The following is a 23,020-nucleotide window of genomic DNA, read 5'->3' on the forward strand; positions in this document are numbered from 1 at the left end:
AGGTTCACCAATGAAGGGGAAAAGCGATGGGGACTGCAGCAATGACAGGCTGAGGCTTAGGGAGTGCAGTATTTTGCAATTGCTTTGTAATTTTGCCTTCGTGGTGTGATTACACACGATTATAATCCTGTTGCCCTGACTGTTAATTCCAGAGCGTTGTGTGCACACAGTGCAGCATAGATTGGGCATCACAAAGTGAATAGTAAATGCAGAACATAAAAGACTAAGCATCTTGCAAGCAAATCTGTACACCAGGCTGATAACATTATGAGACAGGGTTTTTATTTTGGACCACTGTCTTAAATGATGATTCTTTATGTAGATTTAGCAGCAGGAAATGCCAAAAACATGTAAGAGAAAAGATTATCTACAATCCAAATATTGGGTGCAAACAGAGAAAATCAAATAAAAAGAGTAAGCTTTAGTAGTATGAAAGACAAATTTGGAAGAAAAATATTGGGAAAGCTTAACACTATTGTTCCGTTTGTTCAGCTGTAGGTCTGATTTCATCAGTTCTCTCAAAAGCACAAATCAGCAATAAGCAAATCTGCAGTACAAGGGACTCAAAAAGGTCCACAGTAAAGTTTGCAAATTAAAATAAAAATCAAAGATGTAGTGTTATGAACAGTAGTAGAAGATGAATCCCAAAACACAGTCTGCCAAACCATGAAGTTTTTCACATAAGAGGACCAGAATAATAAACGGTAATTACACGTTACTGGGAGGTAACACTGCTGAGTTTCTAATACTCTAGCACAGGATGTTCGTGGCAGCAATTTTTTGATTCACCATATTTTAGAACAGCAGTATTAGGAAATCCTATAAATTATGGTTTACTAGTGTATGCTCACTCCTTTCTTTTGTCTTCTTCTCATTGGTTCTGTTGGACATTGGTATTTGGAGGAAAGATACTCCAGCTCTGAAAGAGAGGATGTTGCTGATTTTGTGGCAGTGGTTCTGTGTTGCTAGTGAACTGATCAGAGCTCTCTATATTATCTGTGTGCTTATTGTTGCACTTCTGTGCTTGCTTGTGACTCAGTGGTTGACTGCAATGTGAAAGCAAATTTTGTTGTTTTATTTCAACTTAAAATATCATGGGAATTGTCAAAGTGCTGTGTCTAGGCTAGTCACCATAGAAAACATCATTTGATAGCATTTGCTTTTCATCATCAGTTATGCTGTCTTTCAGATCACATTTTTGGTTTCCGCTTTCATCAACTATGACTCACTAAAAATCCTGCTTTGCCAGACTGGAGTGCTAGGCAGTTTGAGCAAAGACATTCCCAGCTCCTTCCTGGAGGCTGAACCTGTGGTTTTGCATTTCTTTTGTCTAAATATGGAAAGACTTAAGGCCATAGACCAAAGTCTTGGAGAGATGTACTGCTGTATGAATGTGAACTACACAGCATGTACTTGGGCAGTGTGACACCTCCCACAAATGCTGACTCTATGAGCAGGCTTTACAGGGTTGAGCCACACACGGACTACAGAGACATTTGTGATTCTGGTTACAATGCACAAAATCCTGGCAGCCAGGTGAATTCAGAGGGATTTGGTCCACAGAGCCTTCTATGTTCTGCTTTTTCTTGCCCCCAGGCAACTCTGCTTCTGCCTTCACCATGCTGCATTGGCTGTGGTCATCAAGGACTGACAGGTCTGTTCATGGAGTAAGTGTGGGCTTTTCTGGTTTAAGCAGTGGTCTCTCTTACTTTGTACTCTTGTACATCAGCAGAAATTCACAAGCTGCTGTTGTCCTAATCAGTGAGATACCAATTTCAGGTTCAAATCTTCAACCCCAAACTATTTATGCCTCTTTATTCTTAAAGCTGGTTTTCTGTGACAGGGGAGGACTGAAAACTAACTGGTTCTAGGTGGAGTCACTCACACCTGAAGTTTGGTTCTGCCATCATTAGTCCCAGCAGCAACCTGTCCTGGACAGCTGAGTTTGTGAGGCACAAAGAAACCCATGCACCTACCCTGCCTTACTTGTTTAGTTTCTCAGTAACTCCACCTTTCTCTGCAGTTTCCGGCCAGATTTCCTATGCAAGGATGTGTTTCCAAGGCATTCACATGAAAACCAGTGGCTTTCTGAACCTTTCTGAACCTTTTCCAACACAGAGCTTCCCATATTCCTGAAGCAGCAGTTGCTACCTATGGTGCAGTACCACCTTCTCCTCTTCCTACACCTGTCAAAAGCATCTTTTCAGTACTGTTTCATTTGTTTGAGTTATTTTTCTGGTTATGAATTCTTTGCTTGCTTGAATTGCTTTCATTCCATTTCAGTGAAAAACGGCATATTCTTTGGTAGCTTATCAGGCAATTCAGAAAGTTGAACCTCTACCTCCCAGAGTCCCATCTGACATACCATGCAGTAGAGACTCCCACAGCAATAAAAGGCTCTGAGCATCCCTTGCAGTGATCTTGAGCTATTTTTCATGCATCTGAAAATGACTAGAAAATATTTTAGGATTTTTTTGGTCAAAATTGTCATACCTTCCCCTTAGTCTGGATTTTTGCTGTCACAAGGCTAAAAAATAAATTAGTGGCATAGCTTGGGTGGGTTTGAGCAATGGCAGGGAAATAATCAGAGCACTTCACTGCAACACCGAGCAAGGTCGGTGTAACTATTTTCAGAATCCTATATGAAAATATCAGTATAAGTCTTGTACTTGTGCTCTCCATTCTGTACCTTAAAGTGTCTTGATCAAATTGCTGCCTGTGATTAGATTTGGTATCTGGGTTTATTTGTATTTTCATATGATGAAATGCGAAGCAAGAGCTTTGTTGTCAGTAGCTGTTAGTTATCTGTTCTGAGCCAACAGGAGCTTCTGGAGCTTTTGCTAAGCTTGTTACTGCTGCAACTTACTTTTCAGACATCTGTGTCTGGCAGGGTGCCTGCATCTCCTTAACGATCTGAAAAAAAGGCATTGTGAGTAAGAAAGGTGAAGCTGGGTGGTTGAGGGTTATGAAGATTTTACTGCATCTGCATCTGCAGCTTGGAGATTGATAGATCTGAGGATTTATTTTCTATTTTAAAAATAGTAAGTCAGAAGCGTATACCAATGCTTTCCTATCACTGACTTAATCGTGATTATTTCATCTTGAACTCATTTCAATGGCTTTTAGAAGACTAACACAATATATTGTGACAAAAAGGAATGAGTTCAACAAACATAATCAATTAAAATCAAATGGAAGAGGAAATCTAATAGATGCTGCTTTCAGCCTGCCTGTGAAGAAAAGGCTGCTCCCTTGACTCCTCTGATCCAAAGTTTCAAGCCCAGAGGCTATGTCTGCCCTCTGTAGTGATGCTCAGCTGCTGCACTGGGCTATTGTTCTTAACTGTTACTGTTTGGATATATTCTTTATTCTCACCAAGTCTTCACATTGTATTGGCCACATTTATATATTCATTGGAAATAGCACAACTATGGAAGGGTTGACCAAAGAGATTTACAAGGTTGTGTTTAGTTCTTAAGAGATATTTTTGAGACTTTCTCTGAAATCACTGATCCCAAAATCACCTCAACATACATTTCATACTCTTTCTATCATACAGTCCACACTCATGTACAATTTTATCTGTATATGCTCTATTACAGGGAGTTGAGAAGGTGTAATTCTGGGTCTTGTCTTTCCTCTCTGAATTACTGCTTTTCTTTATTTTTTATACATAAGTTTGCACTATTTTTCTTCCCCATGCTTTTTCTAAGCATTCTTATTTTATGCAAAAACATCTTATAAAATGCAACTGTACATGAGTACCACTTTGACATTAGACTATTTCTCTTTTTTGTGTCTTGTTATTACCTACTTCCTACTGTTTCATTTCCTAACAGCCGCCTCATGAAATAACAATATCCTTTATTCAGCTGTTTGTGCATGGTCTTTATGTTAGCTGGGTTTCAATTTCTGTAATTATAGCATGCCTGACTGGTGCCTTCCTTATCTTCTCAGCATTAATTTTCAAGAAAATATTTTTCTATTATGTGTAAAATGCTTGAAGATTTCCTTCTGAGAATATTTCATTTGTAACTGCATTTTCTGATTAGTTTATTATATCCAGGAGCTGTGTCTCTGTTCCCTTTTCTACCATCCACAACATAGATTGAAGACATACTTCTTTGTGTCTTACATTATCCCTGAAAACTTAGCTATTGAACAAGTGGTGGTGTTTTTTGGGGTTTTGTTGTTGTTGTAGCATTTTAAGATATCTAGAGCATCATAGATGGCAGAGAAGGAAAAAATTGTGTAGTCAATCTCATTCCCTTCTTGGTAATTCGGTTTTCATCTCCAATGACTTTTAATCTATTTATCTGCAAAGGATGATGCCAGCAACATACTTGAGAAAGAATGGCTTACACCTGGTTATACAGAAGTGTTAAATGTGTTTTTTGATACAGAAAGGTAATTTATTTCTCAAAGTGAAATAAATATAGATTTGCCATAATTTTGTTTTCAGCTAAGAACTGACCTTTAATTTTGATTATGTCAGTAAAACCTGAAAGATGGATATAGGTACCTAAAAGCAGTATTTAGGATCTGGACTTCTTGATTTCTTCACATATACCCTTGCTTTTTCTTGGATCAGCTTCAACTTTTGCTTCTGATAATACCCATTCTCCGTAAGTCACTTAATGCTTCCTTCTGTGTAGCCAGAAAGCATCCCAAAGACCTATCATACACTTTTCCTTGAGATATTTCTTGTGATTGATTGGCAATGGCTTTTAAAATTGACTGACAGCCACGCTGGAAGCTCACTGGCCTGTGTTAAATCACTCCATGTTTAACACTGAAGGAGAGGTGTGCCATGCCTGCTGGGAGAATATGGAGCTAGTATGATGATGACCTAAGGCAGACTAGAGCATTCACACCGAATTTTGTGTTGTTTTAGAGATGCAGTATGGAGCAGAGAACCTGAGTGGTCACTTCTCTTTCCTCCTCTTTGTTACATGAGGCTTATGTATTTCCTACCCTAAATGATGCCTTAGCCATGGCTTTTCGTTTTGACTTCATAGGTCTCTGGTGCGTGCACCCAAGTTCCAAGACTGCTGTTGGGTTATTTTCCCATAAATTTAATCTAAACAGAATTAATTTTCTTACTTTCCAGTCATACCATTCACCTCTGTCTGTTTAGTTGCATTAATATTTTACCTATCCTGATTTTCACAAAATTTCCGATCTGTATAATTAGTTCACTTAACTGCAGTATCTGTTATTTCATCACCTCAATTAGCACTATATGCTGTAATCTAAAACCTTGGAATTTATCCCAAGTACTATGTTGCTTTCCCAGGCTCATTCACAAAAATGAGTTGAAATATAATTTAGTTATGATCCTGATTCCTTTCATTGAATCATAGAATAGGCCATATTGGTATGGACCTCAAAAGATCATCTGTTCCAACCTTTTGTGGGGAAGGGAGTTCAGGTGAGATTACACAGCAACCTGTCCAACTGCATCTTGCAAACCTCTGGTGGTGGGGACTCTACCATGTCCCTGGGGAGGTTGTTCACTGGAGTGAATGAGTGCATTGCAAAAATATTCTTTCTTATGTTGAGATGAAATCTCTCCTGGTACAACTTGCACCCATTGCCCCTTGTCTTCCATGTGGCTCCTTGTGAAGAGAAAGCCTATGTGTTCTTTGTAGATGACCTTTAAGTACTGGAAAACTGTGATGAAGTGACTCCTGAGTCTCCTCCAAGGAGAAGAGACCTGTTTTATTTCCTCATAAAGTAGGTTCTCCAGCCCTTTTGTCATCTTCATGGCCCTCCTTTGGACCTTCTCCAGTCTGTCCACATCTTTCTTGAACTGTGGGGGACCAGAACTGAATACAACACTCCAGGTGCAGCCTGACAAGTGCTGAGCAAATTGGGATGATCCCATCTCTATCTCTGCTAGTAATGCCCCTGTGGACGCAGCCCAGGATCTGATTTGCCCTTGAAGCTGCAGCAGAACTCTGCTGACTCATGTTCAGCTTCTTGTTCAACAGAACAGTGCCAGGGCCCTGGTGGGTGGCTGCTGTGGCTCCCCAGCTGCCTAGCTTGTGCTGGACAATTTGGTTATCCTGACCAGATGCGGGCCTTTACATGTGTCTTTGTTAAACTTCATACTGTTCTTGCTAACCCACTCTTCCAACCTGTCCAGGTGTCTCTGTAAGGTGGGTCTCCCTTCTGTTGTGTCCACCTCACTACCCAGTTTGGTGCCATCAGCATACTCGCTGAGGGGGCTTTCAATCCCATCATCCAAGTCATTCATAAAGACAGTATCAACCCCACTTGTGACAGACTGGCAGCCTGAGGAAAAAATCTGTAGTATTTCTCAACCTGTACTTCTGAAAAGTCTATACCTATCAGGCTTCCTTTTTCCACCACCATATTTAAAATATAGTCAGTTAAGTAAAATACACTGCAGTTTATGCTAGGTGAGTTTGGCTGGTGAAAGGCAAGGGAGGGAAGGATAGATCTGTTCCTAAGATCTCTCAGCAAGACAAAGGTAGGAATAGCTAGGAGGACTAAAAAAATGCTATTTTCTCTCAGTTATTGGTTCAAGAGAAGGCTTGCTATTAGGCAATCCCTTAGAAGGCTTGGAGCTGGGAAATTGTTCAATCGCCTAGGTCATTTTGTTGATTATGTTGAGACGTGGGTGATTTAAGACATCCTTAATTTCATTTTCTGGGAAAAGAAGGAAGTTGATTTATATTTCTGTTCTGGATTAAGTCATTTATGTTTACTATAGTGTCAGAAGTTCTCAGCTGAGATCACATCCTGTCTGCAGGACAAAATAAAAATACATTGCCTTAACTTCAGTGCCAATGGTGTTACAGACTGAATAGCATGCTCATGTCAAACAGCTTGCCTAAGGACAGAGGACAGGTCAATGGCAGAGGTGTGCACAGAGCTCTAGTCTCTGTCTTCAGCTGCTGCCCCACACTGTCTGATGAAAGCTGATGGTACTAGAATAGGGCAGTTGCTGTCCCCAGCCTTAAATGCAGTTTCACTGCAGATAATTGTGGGACCTCCCCTGGTTTGTGTCCTTCCTTGGAAAATAACAAGGTTTTGTAATCCCCAGCTGCACCTGTTTCCCACAGGCAGCTTTACTTACATGTGGCAGCATATCCATAAATTCTGCAGTTACGTTCAGTAAGTTAAACTTCCTCCTTCCAGAGCTCGTTCCTACAGCTCTGCTCTTACCCAGATTTTGGAGAACATTTCCCTGTGCTGGGAGCTGTGGTTTTCTGAATACATGACTTCAAACCGCAGTGTATATGGGCGGCACCTTTTTCTTCTAAAAGTCACTGCTGTTTGTCTAATAAGTTTTTTTCCTGTGGGAGAAATAGAAATGCCATGCTTCCTAGTGGAGTGGTTTGTTTTTTTTTTTTGTTAATTTTATTTTATTTTTTTGTGGTTTTGACAAGTAAACAATGCAAAATAAAACTGAGTAGAGCAAAGCACAATTCCTGTGCCAGGCATTTTTCTGTACAGGTTGATGAAGTACTTTTCAGGGTCATAATCTTCAGTTACCTGGTACACCAATTCCCCATTCCATTTAAAAATCCTGGCATTACTGTAATGAATGAAGAAGCACTTATTTCAGGGATCAGTGCCGAGGTCTTAGCTTCCTTACTGTGTTTAATTAAGAAGATTACTTAACATTTGTCTACCTAAAAGAATAAGAAGGATCTCATGTGCTCTGTTTCAGTTGTCTTGGAGGCTGTTGGCCAAAGGCCAGTGACCTTTCAGTAGTGATGGCCTCCAGTGCTCTTAGGAGCCCTCCCCTTAGAGCACTGAGCAGATGATGATAAACTTCCTCTCCTCTCAGAGCAGTGATAAAGCAGTTAGGTGCCACATTCTGACACTGCTATGACTCATGTCACCTCTGGGCTGACAGAGGTATACAGATCACTAAGCATTCCCTTTGTAGGTCTCTCATAGTAATCAGTCTATTTTTAGTCATTTTTTTTTTCTTTCCTAAAAAATAAAAAAATAAGATCAGGGAAATTTAATATATTTTTACAGTAAGTCTCTGTGAAGAGACTGGGAATTTTGTTTGGCTGCTGGGTTATCTTTATTTTTCAGAGCAGCCTGAGGACACAGACTCAAGTACTGCAAATTCCTGGGACAAATTGTGCAGTTGAAAGAGGAATGGGGAGTCCCTCTGCACACCTTCCCCACCCACAAATCCTCTGTGCCCAGGGGGGGCTAGGGGAGGGAGTGGCAGGGGATGCAAGGCTTTTGAACTGTCAGACAGGTGGCATCCTCAGAAGTAGCCTGTCACCATGACAGTCTGCATGGGAGAGATGGCATGAGCAGGAGAGCGCTCCAAAGGACCTGCCGCCCTTGTGGAGAGCCCTGGGTAACTCACACACAGAACATTGTGCGTGTGGTTGTGAGCTGGAAGGCAACGTTGCCAGTGTGGCAGTGCAGCATGACTGTACTGCCAAATGAGGGGAATAATAAACCAGCCTGGAGAGAGTCATGGTGTGCAGACCACGTTACATTACCACTCTTAGAGCTCAGGTGTCCTTCTGCACCCTGGTGTCTTGTACATGTGAGTCACAATGGTAACCTGGCTGCTTTGCTTACACAAGGTCCTCAGAGCCTGTGTGGGATGGCAGACCTAGGGTAAAGCCTCTCTGTTCTTCTTGAAGGGGTCGTGAGTTTCTGCAGGACAAATGGCAGAATCTAGACTAGCATTGCTTTTCACAGAAACATTGCACTTATTGTTCTGGCTTTACAACATGGAGAAACAAAAAGAAGTACAGTATGATGAATACAGTGGAAGAGCTGATGTTCTTCAGGGAGCAAAATACATGGGAGACACCTTGCTGTTTCTACCAAGGCAGTTTGTCAGGTTTTAATTTTTACATCTCTTTCTTGGTAGAATTGCTTGCTGGGCTGATAAAAAAATATCTGATACACATCCCCATACATTCCCCCTCTGCAAGGTACCTCAAGAAAAGAAAATGCACACTTTTTTAGGCAATTGTCCCATAAGTGGCTTCATTACCTAGTGTGCAGTGCTAACTCACACACCAAGTCGAGGTATTCCTTATTCCTTTATTCTAGTTTGTGCAAAGTAGGCAGCTAGGTGGTAACCCACAAACGCCTGCCTCCCCAACTGTCAAAGCTGCACGCTCTTTACACAGTTTTGCATGCAAAGACATCAGCCTTCACTGGCTACAGGTTATCCAGCTTCCTCATCACTTTGTACTGCGTTTCCCATTTGTCAAATAATTCTCTCGCTTCTCATATTAATTTGTTCACATGCTCAGTCTGAACAACTCTTGGGTCTGGGGGGTTTCTTGAGCCAGCGATCTATGAGTCAGTGGTCACCATCTCCCCCTGCCAGAATTACCTTTCCCCTAGTTTTGCTGAGATCATTGCCTGTGGTGAGCTTCCTACCAGCTCATCTATCTTGTGGAGATGCTTCCTTTGTGAAGTTCCTTGTCTGAACAAAAGAGTGTGCCCTTAGCAGAACACACCAAGTGCTTGTAACCTGCGTTATCCCTGCACAACTCATTCGCTCCAACTGCCTCACAGTCAAACCTCCGATAATACTTCAATTCCATCAACCTCCCCACATCACAGTGATCCTCATTCTGGCCGCCTAGACCTGAACTGAGTTCTGGGTGAATTGTTTAATGGACAAAACATATATCACTTTAATAACTGAGTAACCCATCATCAACACAAAGGGTGCCTTAGCTCCTGCACTTGGATACAGTGAAGTTGTAGAAAGCCCTGAAGAAAGCTGGTGGGGCCATGGGGAGGGGAGGAAGTAAGCTTGGAAGTTGTGATGAGATACTTATCCAGATTTCCATTCTGAGGTGTGAGTAAGAGTCCTCAGTAACTATTTTAGGGATGAGTTCCTGGAATACCTGATGGTCCTGTGCTGGAATTTGGTGTTTTGATGACAATGCTGACTTGAAGAAGTCCACACTTCTGAAACTACAGGATTCAGTTTTCTGAGTCATCTCCTACAATATTGCAAAGAAAAGTGGACAAAATTATGTCTGCTTAGTGGCACAGATATCAATAGGGTTGCAGGATTTGCTAGTTTATGAGTTTAAAGCTGGCTTTGATGTCTCAAATTCTACTTGATCAAAGTTATGTGTTGCAGTCCTCTGCTGACCCTTTCTTCAAAATTTACTGCTGAAAAACAGTTAAGTAACAGGAATGTTCTCACTTATTACTTACTTGGTTATAGTACGCTCATCTTTTATATGAATTAAGATGTTTTAAAAACATGTTGCATACTAGATTACTTTTTTTTTTTTTAATAGCACTTCCTGCATATATTGGTTTCTAGATCAAAAAAAAAAAAAAAAAAAGAAAAACCTTGGAAAGTGTGGACCTCTTTTGTTGTATTTGAATAAAGATTTTTGCTTCGGGACATCTCAGGTAAGCACCAGTACTATAAATGCTCAGAGTCATATATTTCTCTGTTAACTACCTATCTAAAAAAGCTCAGGATTAATTCCATTATAAAAAAAGCTGAAATAGGGGATACTTAAAAATTTGCTTCCTGCAGTGAATATTCGATCTGCTAAAGTGTGAAAGACTGTATGTTATGAGAAAAAGCATTTACTTTTGAACAGTTTTTAGGCACTTCTAGTATTATTTATGTTGTAATGCAAAGGGGTTTTTTTAGCATACCATGATCCTGAATGTTGAAGGTACAAGTAACACTTTGGAACTAGATTCCAGCTTTTAAGTAAAACACCTGATTTTATTTGGTATTCCTTTTGGATTGACCTAGGAAAATGCTGCCCCTCTTTCAGCAGCCCTCCTATCGATGTCACTTGTGCTGGTGGCAAAGGGTCTTAGAGGCCTGTTCATCCTACTGCTGATTACCAGCAGTAAGTGAACCCCAGCTGGATTAGCAGCCCTTTCCATGGTGCAGAGGGAGGGGAGGATCTTGCACTGTTCCTGCTTATTTCTTCTTCATTAGGGGTCTGGAACTGTTCTAGAAACCTTCAGCCCTTTCAGCCCTGTAAATGGGAGCACTGCATCAGGCAACTCCTTATTGTACAGACATGATGCAGAAGCAAGGCCTTGGGTGCCTAGTTGAGGATTTCACAGAATCACTGAGGTTGGAAGGGACCTCTTGAGATTCTGTAGTCCCATCTTGCTCAGTGCAGGGTCAACTACAGCAGGTTGACCAGGACTGTGTCCAGTCGGCTTTTGAATCTCTCCAAGGATGGAGACTCACAATCTCTCTGGGCAACCTGTGCCGCTGCTCAGTCTCCCTTGAAGTAAAAAAGTGTTTTCTTGTGTTTATATTAGTGTGTTTTGGTTTGGTTTTTTTTTTTCCAATTTGTGCTCATTGCCTCTGGTTTTCTCAGTGGGCACCAGTGGTAAGAGTCTGTCTCCCTCATCTTCAAGCATAAGATCCCCTGGAGCTTTCTCTTCTGCAGGCTGAACAGCCCCAGCTCTCTCAGCCTTTCCTCATATTGTTACCAAAAATCATAACCGGGAAAGCTCTCTGTGCCCAGTGACAGTTTAGAAAAAGGACATTGGTTTATTGCAGCGCTGGGTGCACGGGGGATCTTTCCTCCTAACACGCACACCAAGTTACTCCAGGGTACACATCACATACAGCAGAGAACTTGCACATTCACAGTACGTCACACATTCGTTTTCATTCACGCACAGGACTGGTTACAAGTTCCTCACTTCTGACGCAAATCAGTGGCAGCCTCAGGTAGCGCTGCTGAAGGGTTTTGCCAACTAGCCGTGCTCCCCGAGCGGGCTCTGCCCTCTCTCAGCGGGGCTATTTGAGTTGGAGGTTAACATCTCCCATGACCACAATTACCTTTATTCTACTTTCAACTAATTTTCTGTGGGTTGCAACACCTTATCAGTGTGTCTTCTCTTGTGGCCAGAACTTTCTCACTTGGAGGCTTCTTTCTGCATAATTTAGAAAACGGTGTTCTTTTCCCATCTGTTCTTTGTTCCCCAAGGCTGAGTCCCTTGATTAGAAGTCCTTTCATTCAACAATTTTTATGACTTTAGAGGGTGAATCAGCTTGAACTGAGCTTTGTGCACATATTTGTTCAACATAAAGTTAAATACTAAATCAGAGTTTGTTAATTTGGGAGTTTAAGCAACAACTTGAGAGATGCTCCTATCCTGTAACTGTGTGAGTGGCCTTGCACTGGACTTGCTTCCATATGTCCATCTCTCTTTTTTACTGGGAACACCAGAACTGGACACAGGACTCCAGATGTGACCTTACCAGTACTGAGTAGAGGGGAAGGGTCACTCCCTTGACCTGCTGACAATGCTTTTCCTAATGAAACCTAGAAAGCTGTTGGCGTCCTTTGTCCTGAGGCATTAGATTTGCACCTGAGGCTGCATTAGATTTGCTGTTTTATACTTGAAAAGCAGCACCAGCCTGGGCACAGGGAGACCTGCCCAGTAGTCAGTGCTGTGACCAGCTGTTGAGAAAGCTGTGCCATGGAGTTGAAAGCTTATCTGTGACATGAGCTGATTTCCAAACGCAGAAGGGCTTACACTCCTTCACATTGCTGTTAGGACACTCCAGACACCACAGAAAGCAGCTCAGCTAGCAGAATATAAGCCCTAGGAGGCAAAGCCTGAGAAATTAGTTATATTTAACTCTGTGAAATAGCTCTAATGGCCACGGCAGATAGGACTGTTATGTTAGCCTGAGACATTATTATGTTTGTGTTTTTTTCTCTTTTTTAAGTGGCTGCCAATGTGAGAAAATATGTATTCCTCAATTTAAAATGTAAAGAAAGAGAACCATACACGTGGAAGGAGTGTTGGTTTTCCTGGCAACCAATAAACTTAGAATTCTCTGCTGCAAATCAGCCATGCACACACAGATGTATTGTCATTACTTACCTGAACATCTTTCCTTCACCTACAGTAAATATAAAAGTGTTGTACGAATGCATCTTCACACACTTCCCTGCTCCATGGGATCAGAAGTGTAAGTCTTTTAACATTATTATTTATTTTGGGAAAGAAGGAAATAGCAGAGTAAAACATACTAATCTTTTCTGATCTTAAAAATTCTGGCACCCTTTTAAGAGGCAACAGATCTTTAAATCCTGACGATGACTATTTGGGACCTTTTGCAACAGAATTAATGGACTGTGGGCATTCTGCCATTCCAGGGCATCACTGCCAAGTTCAGCTTTAAAAAAAAAAAACTTCACTTACCTGTGTAATACTTTTGCTTTTGCTCATTTTTCTCAAGTGAATATAATATATATGGTGTTTCCTCACTGCCATGAAAAGAACCCAGCAAGACTTTTGGAGGCTTTTGGAGTGAAAGCTGACCTGACGGTTTTATGAAATGAACAAACATTTCATTGTTTTTTAGATAACCTGGAGCTGCAGCCACTATAACTCAAGATATAACTAATCTCTTCTCTGTTTCTAGCAGTGTTCTCCACCAGTAATTATGATACATACAGGAATTAAAAAAATTATCAGATCTTAAGTTAGATTATTGAGTAGCAGGAAGGCTATAGTAGAATTTTTAACTTGCACTTTAACAAAAATAATATTTTAAAGAAAAAAGAATAGAAAAAATGAGAAAAAACATTTAAGGAAAAAAATAACATGTAGGAAAAAAGTTTAATGATTATCATAACAGAGGACCTAATGAACAAATTATAAATACTTTTTGTGGTGAGATTATGGTTGTTTAAGAACTTGATTTACCCTAATGTGGTCCAGACTTCCCTGAGCAACTAGAAGCATAATGCAGTCATACAGAAATGTGACTAAATAGTCTTTTTTAAAGGCTTAGTTTGAATTAAAACATAAAAACAACTGAGGTTTTCCATGTGAACTGACTGAGTAGTCTTAAAATGTCATCCTTTAACTCAGTTCTTAGCCCAGAGGGACTGATTTGTGATGAGAGACAGGTCTGTGCTTGGGAGATATGAAGACACAACCATGGGAAAAGCCTTACAGAACACCACGCAGGGAAAAGGTAAACCAGACAACACCAGGATTTCAAGTCAGAAGTCAGCTTACTGATGAGAGGAGCCTTCAGCATAAGGGAAATGGCTTGATATTAATAATACATAGCTGAAATACAACCTTCAGCAAAGTCTGGTCTGTTACCACAGAGACTCCATGCTGTAGCTGTTCTTCCTTGTCTGTGAGCTATATAAACAAGTGCCACTTTGGTTTTCTAAACATCAAGGAATAATGAACTGGTATAAGTGGGAAAAGAGAACTGGTTACAGATCATTCTGAATGGACTGATTTGGGGACCACAGCCTGGATGTAAAAGCATTGAAGGCTAAATCGTGCCCCTGATGCTAAGAACCATGTTTGTGGAAGAACCATATCACTGAGTATTACCAATTTTGCCTAGATTGTGAGTGTCATGTATATAAATATTAGTTAGATTAGCCAGAGGACACAATAAGAATTTATGTTTCCTTTATGCCAGTTTTGTGCTGTCTTTAAGAAAACACACGATGCTTATTGGCATAGAGCACATTGGTTCAAAATACCTTGAATAAATACAAAATAGCAGAATGAATTACAAGGGTGCAGTATTTTTAGTTCTGTATCAACAGCCTGAAGGTTGGATTTACAGTGCTGTAAAGCTCTGGTCTGAGAGCAGAGGCAGATTGGCACGTGAAGCTGAGGGACAGGGGATGCAAGCTGGGATATTTGGCAGCTTAAGCCCAGTGATAGCTAGTTGAACAGAAGGAAATTATAAATATGTAATATGAAAGTTGGAAAGATAGCCATAAAGAGAGGCATATTGATAGTGCTACCTCCCAAAGTTAAATAATGGGGAAATAGCAATATCAATGGAGGTAGCCTTTGCACATTTGGCTCTAGGTGTCAGAACAGTCTGAAAACCCATGTGTGGTGAGTTGATCCTGGCTGGCAGCTGAGCCCTTGCCCAGTTGCTTGCTCACTCCCCTGCAGTGAGACAGGGATAGAATCAGAAAAGCAAAAGGGAGAAAACTTGTGGGTCAAGTTTAGTAAGTGAAGGGGAGAAAGGAGAAAAACCCAACGTGATGCAAAGATAGTCACTACAGGTTGTTGCCCAACTAGTCTCTGAGCAACAGCTGCCTGGGAAAAACTGCACCCAGCTTTACGTCTGAGCATGATGTTATATGGTGTGGAATGTCTCTTCAGTCAGCCTGGACCAGCTGTCCTGGCTGTGTTTCCTTTTGGGCTCTTTTCCACCCCTGACCTACTCACAGTGGGAGCAGAGTGAGACAGAGAAGGCCCTGATGCTGTGCAAGCACTGTCCAGCAATTGCCAAAATATTATTGTGTTAGCAACACTGCTTTTGTTAAAAATCTAAAGCACAACACCACACAGACTGCTGGGAAGAAAATTAACTCCAACCCAAGCAGACCCAGTACACTCTCTTAAACAGACTATTAATGAAACCAGTACACAGGACGGAGGAAAGGGCTGGTCATGCTGAAACAGCATGGCTGGAAGAGAATTCTGGATCAAAACCTTTGGACATGCCAAAATACTTAAGTTCACTTGTAAATTAACTTATAAGAGCATTTTCTACACTGCTTCACTAAAGGTGGGTTTCAGGCTTGTGTAACAGCTTGTGGGACACAGTCTTTAGACTTTCTCTGCATTTTTCACAAACGCTTGAGTCCACAAAAGGTGTATTTTTGAAAAATCTTTACTGGTGGAAAAGTTGCTCCATTGGTAAATGCAAAAGTACTGCTCTTCATCATGTTGAATGTAGGTTTAAGTACAGTGAAGGGTCCACTGCAGCCAGATCAGGTTTTGGTTGTCTTGTAGGTCTAATGAGAAGTTCAGTTAATTGTCCGTTCCACATTCACAGGGTGTAAGTTTGCTTTTGTGCAGGGCCAATACTTGGTCAATGATTTGAACTGGTTTTGATTGATGCTCAAATATCTGCTTGGTGGTAAAGGGTTTATATTGTTGTAACATGGTGGAGCAGAAGACCAAAGAGTATTTTTAGGAACTGAAAGGTGAGTTGGACAGGTGGGTGGACATGTATATATCATTTGACTTCAGGTGTCAAGTCCTTCCTTTTCATCCTACTCTGCCAGCTTTTCCTTGGCTCTAACAGAAGATTTATTTTGCTTTGTTTTGCTATTTGTTTGCCTGCCAATGTGTACTGTAATAAATGAAGTATTCCCCTCTTTCATGCTTCTAAAACACATTATTTCAGTAGCATTGTTATCAATGCTTTAGTGATCTATGATTAACTCTCGTAAGCTACTTTTTTCTTTAAGTGAGTTTTTGTTTGCTTGTATAACAAGGTGCTTTTAAATGCAAATAGGAATAAATAAAGCAAATATTCTGACATTGGCCTGATAGTATAAACACTCATGCACTTTCTGAGAGATGTTAAGGGAAGCTCCCTCCCTGAACAGCTAGATCTTCTGGTTAGTTGCTGAAATCCCTAATGGAAATGCAGAAAGAATTGTTCTGTTTCACAGGACTCCCCTGTTTCCACTGAGCCATTATTAATTTTGTATTATCTATTAATATAAAGTGATTTAAAACAATCTTCTGAAACCTTGTTGTACACATAACAATGAAAAATAGGTTAACAGTACAATGCACCACACTTTGAAATGTTTATTTTAATGTAAACTTTTTCCTTCTCTAAAAGCATACTTATCCTCAATATATAAGCAAGACAGAAAACCCCAAATAAAATTATGTATTAAAAAGAAAATAAGTTGAATTATTCCAGAGTGCAGGTCTTGATACTATCTTTCTCTCTTATCTTTCAAATTCTCCATGGCTTAACCTCATTTCTCAACTTCTGATTTGTATGTTTCTTGCCTGTCATGACAGTGGAGTGGACAGAATACATCAAATACCAAAGTTATCTTCAGCTGTACTCTATGCAAGAAAGGATCTTCTTGTAAGAGCTCTACAGAAGCTTGGCAGAAGCTCAGACACCATATCCACAGCTTCAAAGAAAGGCTCAGGCCTTGTATTACCAATGCCTTGAGGGAGAAGCACCATCCCAATTTGTTCCCACCCAAGAGTGGCAGAGGCTGCTTCTGTACTGGAAAGAATTTGAAATTGCCTGTAGGAATATTAGCCTTTGTCAAAGACCTTGTAACAAGCTGGCCTTTCTGGACATATAACAATCTTTTCTTTTTCTCATCTGTACTATATTTCCATTCTATGTTTGATGCTGTGTACCTGCCCATACGTGGGCACAGAACTGAGGGGACTGTATTTTAACTATAGCGTTCTGCAATGATTTCAGCTTATGCACTTATATCTTCAACCTTTTTCTGCCTTGTCCCTGTGCCCTTATAACAACAAAACCCCTCCATATTTTACAGAAAAAGAAAAACCTAAAATCCTTTAATTTTTAGAGAATGCCTCCTTAGTTTCTTACTGAATACCAAAATGAAGGATAATCCAAATTTAGATTAATTGAATTACTGAAAAATCTGAATTATTTTTGATTGCATTGTTTTCATTAACGTTTTCCTCAAGCCATGAATCATTGCGCGATTCAGAGAACTCTGGTCAGTGCCGAGTGTGCTCCCTTTCTGTTCTTTCTAGCAGGTAGCCAAGTAGTTTGGTCAAGGATGACACTGCCAGAGAAAAGCTACAAGCCTCACAACTGTGTGAAAAGGACAAGGTGCTGGTGACATTGTATTATGGGACAGAGGACAGTAGCTGTGGACAACAGGCAATGATCAACATGGGGTGAAGTTTGAAAGGATCCATCAGTGGGTAGCAGTCTCAGAAGGTTTCAGAATCTTTCAGCAGATCCTGTGAAGACAGCATTAAATGAATGAATGCTTAATGTCCTGTATAATTTAACTATTATGGCTTCCTTTATAGCTTAGGAGCTATAAAACATTTAATCAGTTGTTTGTTACACCATTAGACCTCACCTTATGTCACTAAGTACATAAATAAAGCATTCTGTTAGTGTCATTTTAGTGGTGTCACTCTACAAAGCATATGACCCCTTTGCAATAATCACATGTCCTTCAAAAAGTGTTTGAAGTCTCAAAACCTTTGGCAAAACTCTTGAGGAGAGTAAAGAGAACTTTTAAAAATAGGTCAAAACTAATGAAGAGTTTGCAAATTCAGTGGGAGTAAAAGCTCAGTTTTGTCTTTGTGAAAGGTTAGTAGCTGAACACCATGTGGCTGTGTACTAGGACTGTTATTTATTATGTCTATGGATCATATTAGTAACCTCTATCAGTCTGAAGATTGTAGCATTGGGGCTAGGGTGGCCAAGTTCCAAGTTCTGAGGAACCACCTCCCTCTCTGTGAGCAAGCCAGCATCCCATATGAGTGAAGCAATGAAGAGAAGCATCCCTCAGGTCTGGGAGAATGCCTTAGCACCAGAAGGTGAAAGCTGCTACTTAGGAAGCTTTGCAGTGTCTGGGGCAGAAAAAGAGAAAGCTAAACCAGGGTCACTGGTGTGAACCAGTCATGTTTTTGGAAACCAGTAATAAAATAAATGGAAGTATTCACTGCTGGCATAGAATAAGTAGTGGTACAAAGATAAAATGTGTAGAAGACGCAAAACAAGATACATGGTTATTAAGCCTTGGTACTTTTCAAGGTGACCGTGAATTTAGTTTTGAAGGCAAGGCAGACTTTTGCAGCTCTGTTTTCCACATGGCTTTTCCATAAGCAATGTCTAAGCTTTGTGTTAGTCATATTTAGCAAAGAAAATCTTCAATGCTTACCCGTCTTTTTTTCATGAGCAAATTATGCTTACATTTTCATAAAGCCATCTTTTATAAAAGATTGTGTATTACCAGTCAGTAGATTAATATTACTACATTTTAAGAGAATTTTTTTTTAAGTCCTCTGTCAAATTTTTATTTACTTCTTGCTTAGGTACTCTTCCTGACTAACAGAATTATTGAAAATAAAAGGTACCAGGAAAGTAGCTCTCTCCAAAGCTTTATTTCTGTTTTTGCAAAGATATTGAATGGATTCTGCAAAAGCCGTGTCAGGTTTCCAGTATATTGTGTATTAGTTAAGCTATAATTCTTCCTGCCCATGTTATGCCATGTTATTTCTTGATGAACTCTTTGGTGCTACCCAGGCAAAGAGAAGGGTGCCAGTAGGTTCAGTTCAGTAAGCTACAGCACTTCTGCTTGCATCACACTAAGGAAAATGAAAAAAATGTCTTTTCTTTGCAAAGAAAAACATTATTTTAAAAGATATTTAGGCAGTATTTAAAAATTCCAAGCAAAGTCCTATTCATTAGAAAGTCTATGAAATAATTACTATATAGGGTTAACAACACAGCAGTGAGATATGAAGGCTGACGGTTAAACTGAGCCTTGTTAGCCTTGATTTGGGTTCCCTTGTCAAATTCTCAGTGATTAACTTAATCTCACATTTGCATAAAATCAGTAGAAGATCCAGCACAGTTTCTACCTTTTATTTGCTTGCACTTTTTCAAAATACAAAATATTTTTAATCTTGATTATTCTGAAATGATTGACAACTATCAAGTTGGCTGTGAAAAGTGTGCAAGAAGGTAACAAATGAAAGAGGAACTAGTCAAGCTGCAATGAACTTTTCAAATGTCTGCTTCCATTCATCAAGGGAGGAAAAAAACCTCTGAGATTTCCACTGTGAAAATATCTGGGTTTTTCTTGAAATGTCACTGAAAAATAATGTTCCTATGTGTACCATATATACTGGTGCATTTCTTCTCTTGCTCTTGCATGTGTGAATGCCTCAGTTATCCCCATGAAATCCATTCACTGTGATAACTGCCTTTGGCATCACTAATGACATCAGCAGTACTGTCACCGAAATCGGGAATAAGAAAACCCCTTAACACTAATCTAGCATTAAGAAGCAGGCATCCCTTTATTGCACAGCTGGATGCATGGGGGATCGTTCCACCCGTGATGATAAAATCATTTCATGAAAGGAAATAGTAAAAAATGGCTAGAACTGACCTTCAACTTTTGGTCCAAACCTAAAGTATTAGTCTCAAAATTTCAGCACAAGGAAATGTAATTATAAAGAGCATCAGCAGATGCTACAGAGCCATTTTCAGAGTTCTGCACACTCCCCAGGCAGGAAAAAAACTCACATCAGAAGAAAATGAGATGAGAGATGGAAAGAAAGTAAGCATGTGCCTCAAAAAATGGGTCCCTATAGGCTGCTGTGCATATATAAGGCAGTAGATAAAACCATGGTAATTTTGATCTCTCTTCTTCCTTGGAATAATTTCTTTGTTTACTGAATTTAATTTTTGGCTCCTAATTCATGTGAAATTTCAGTAGCAGAACTGGTTTTAAGTTCTTTTTAGAAGAAACCTTGAAATGCTTTCATATAGAACTTCTTGCCTCAAAGCAATGTACAGAAGTCCTCAAATGAGGCGTGTTGCCTGCAGAGCCGTTGTCATATAGCAGAGAAGTAACATAATAAATATTCTTTGGTAGACTGTTACAGATCTAAGAATAAAATGAAAATAAATTTTATTCATGTTTAAAATGCCAAATTCTTTGCATTAATGAAAGACTTAGTTTCTCTTAGATGTGTTTTTTTTCACACCTTTGGTTCTTAGGACAATGATGTCAAAGGAGAATGGGCCTGACCTAGGGGTTAAGGGACCTGCAGTGACTCTGTGTTACTTTACTGTATGTGCCTGAGCAAGTCACCCAGGACTGAACTCAAAGAAATACTTGCCAAAAGTTTGGGACAGAGTTCCCATTTTGGAAAAGCAGTAATGCAGAAACAGGAAATTTGCTCTTATGCAGGCAAGTCACAGAATGGTATCCTCAAATGCCACCACTGTGGGCAGCCATTTAAAAATGAAAAAAACACCCTTGGTCCTAATCCTGTTGAGGGCAAGCTGTGCTTACTTGCGTTTCTGCCAAGTGCTTTGCTGTCAAGAGATGTAGGGAGTGTTCTGTGACACCATGCTGTTAAGCCAGGAAGATTTCCTCCCATTTAATTGTAGTAGTTTTACATGCCCGTTTCTTGGCTGCAGCAGGACGGTGGTGTGACTTGGCAGCAGCACGTGCTGCAGGAAGCAGCTGAGAGATGGCAGGAGGCACTCCTCTGGGCAATTCTGAGCTCAGGAAATTCATGAAGGTGTTTTCCTGAGCAGTTTTAAATGATAGGCACAGTAAGCTGTAGAACTGAAATGTTAACTCCAGCAGGATTAAAATAAAGTGAACTGAGAAGGTGGGTGTCCTTAACATCCTCAGTATTGTTTCAAGAGCTTTATAGGATCTGTATGATATGAATTACACAGATAATTCCTTCTCCTTAGTGTTGCTGCATGTCCATCCATGCGGTTCCTGGTTTTGTCATTCAGCATCTTGCTCTGCAGCAGTAGGAGTGCAGGACATGATGCAGAGTCCACTGGAATTTATTCCAGGTACCAGTCAGGGATCTCGCAAATCAGTCTCGGTTCATTGCTTCCTAAGGCAGATGTAGTGCAGTGCTTCCAACCAGGGAACATAACTGTAGAAATACAGCCTTTCTATAAGCTACCTTCAAACTGAAATGAAAGTCTTTCAGATGTGATGGGGCCTGCTTTAAAAGCTGGACCCACGTGCCAGTCAGATACAAAGGAAGCAGAGGAGGACCGTGATGTGTGGCATCACAATGTATCTGCATATCCTGCAGGATCTCCTGTTTTCTCTGTAGCATATAACTGTGGTACAGATTCTCACTGTCCACCATTAACATCTCAGGGTGGAAAGGGGAAAACACAGAAAACTTGATTTTTGCATTTCCTTGCTTTGCCCCTGTTCCCATGCCAGAGATCACACCTTAGTGGGCAATGAAGAAATGTACAGAGTCCTGGGGTTGTCTCTGTTCTTTAGTCACTCAGGTTTGTTAAAACAGCAGCTGGTCTATTTTTGCCTTCCTAGCATAAGGAAGGCCTAGAAATAAAAGTCTTTTTTATCCTTTGCCTCCTTCAACAGCTCTGCTTCAGAGTCTTTTAGGCTTTCTTCATCATCCGTAACCTCAATACTTAAGGAAAATAAGTGATGCCCCCAGTCAGAGATGTAAAGTTCCTCTTCTCACTCTTTTCTGACTTCGTGTTTTCTCTATTTCTCATATATTGTTCGAAGGGCAGGGGAAGAAACAGATTCAGGGTTGATTCTGCTGTTTCCTAGCCACCACAATAAAGTTTGGTCCTTTGAGGTCTTCAGCAACACCAGTATTTAGATATGTATATAGGAAACCTGGATAAGAAGGGCTTCCATATGAGTAAATGCTGTTATAAATAAATGTGTAGCAAATCCTCATCCTTCAAGAAAGACCTCTGCCACCAAGCACCTCCTTAATTTTCAAAAGGAAAATACAGAGTGAAGACCCCATTGTAAGCTGGGCATTTCCCTTCCTTTTGGGAAAAGTCAGCTGTTTAATCATATGAAACTCATCTGGATTGCTTCACATCTCATTGTGAGACAGTGCCTCAGCCTTCTTTCCATTTCTTTTATGCCCTTCTGAAACATTAGAAAACAAGATTTTAAAAAAGCAAATTGATTTTACTGGTTTTTAAAGTGTTCTTGCAAGTAAACAAAATAATAAACTGTAGCAAGTGGGAAAGCAAACAGTAAAAGAAATATAAAGCAGAATATAACATACTGTAAGTAATGGAATAGCAAACATAACCCTGAACAGTCAGTAAATAACAAAATAAAATATGAAGGGATTTGTAGTCCAGTGGATTTTGTGGTCCTGTGGTATTGTTCAGCATTTAAGCCAGAAGAGAATTTGACTGATGAAATGCAACATAAACATTAAACATGGAATTTTACAAAACCAAGTAAAGCAGAGTCTGCATTTTAAGATTACAGTATAGAACTAGAAATATTTAAGTATGGGTGCAGAGAAAAAAATACCACTTCAGCTATATTTACTTACAATCATGTTGCTTTCTCAGAATTGTTATTTAAGCACTGCTTTAAGATCTGCAATGCTGAGCTAAAAGCCAAAGTGTTTAACTAGTCATTCCATAATGAGTTTTCACTGAAAAGATAAGGATATCAGTAGGTTTTCAAACTGTTGTGTAAATATACTA

General features: G+C 40.1%; 1 long non-coding RNA gene across 1 annotated transcript; it reads left to right on the forward strand.

The window, feature by feature from the left end:
• Positions 1-1,489: 1,489 nt before the first annotated feature.
• LOC129734768 (uncharacterized) lies at positions 1,490-18,082 on the forward strand. Its single transcript, XR_008730374.1, has 4 exons — positions 1,490-1,654; positions 10,287-10,404; positions 12,716-12,961; positions 17,545-18,082. It is a non-coding gene; the product is annotated as an uncharacterized LOC129734768 (long non-coding RNA).
• Positions 18,083-23,020: the final 4,938 nt, after the last annotated feature.

Source organism: Falco cherrug, chromosome Z, assembly GCF_023634085.1.
Source record: "Falco cherrug isolate bFalChe1 chromosome Z, bFalChe1.pri, whole genome shotgun sequence".
NCBI classification, from domain to species: Eukaryota; Metazoa; Chordata; class Aves; order Falconiformes; family Falconidae; genus Falco; species Falco cherrug.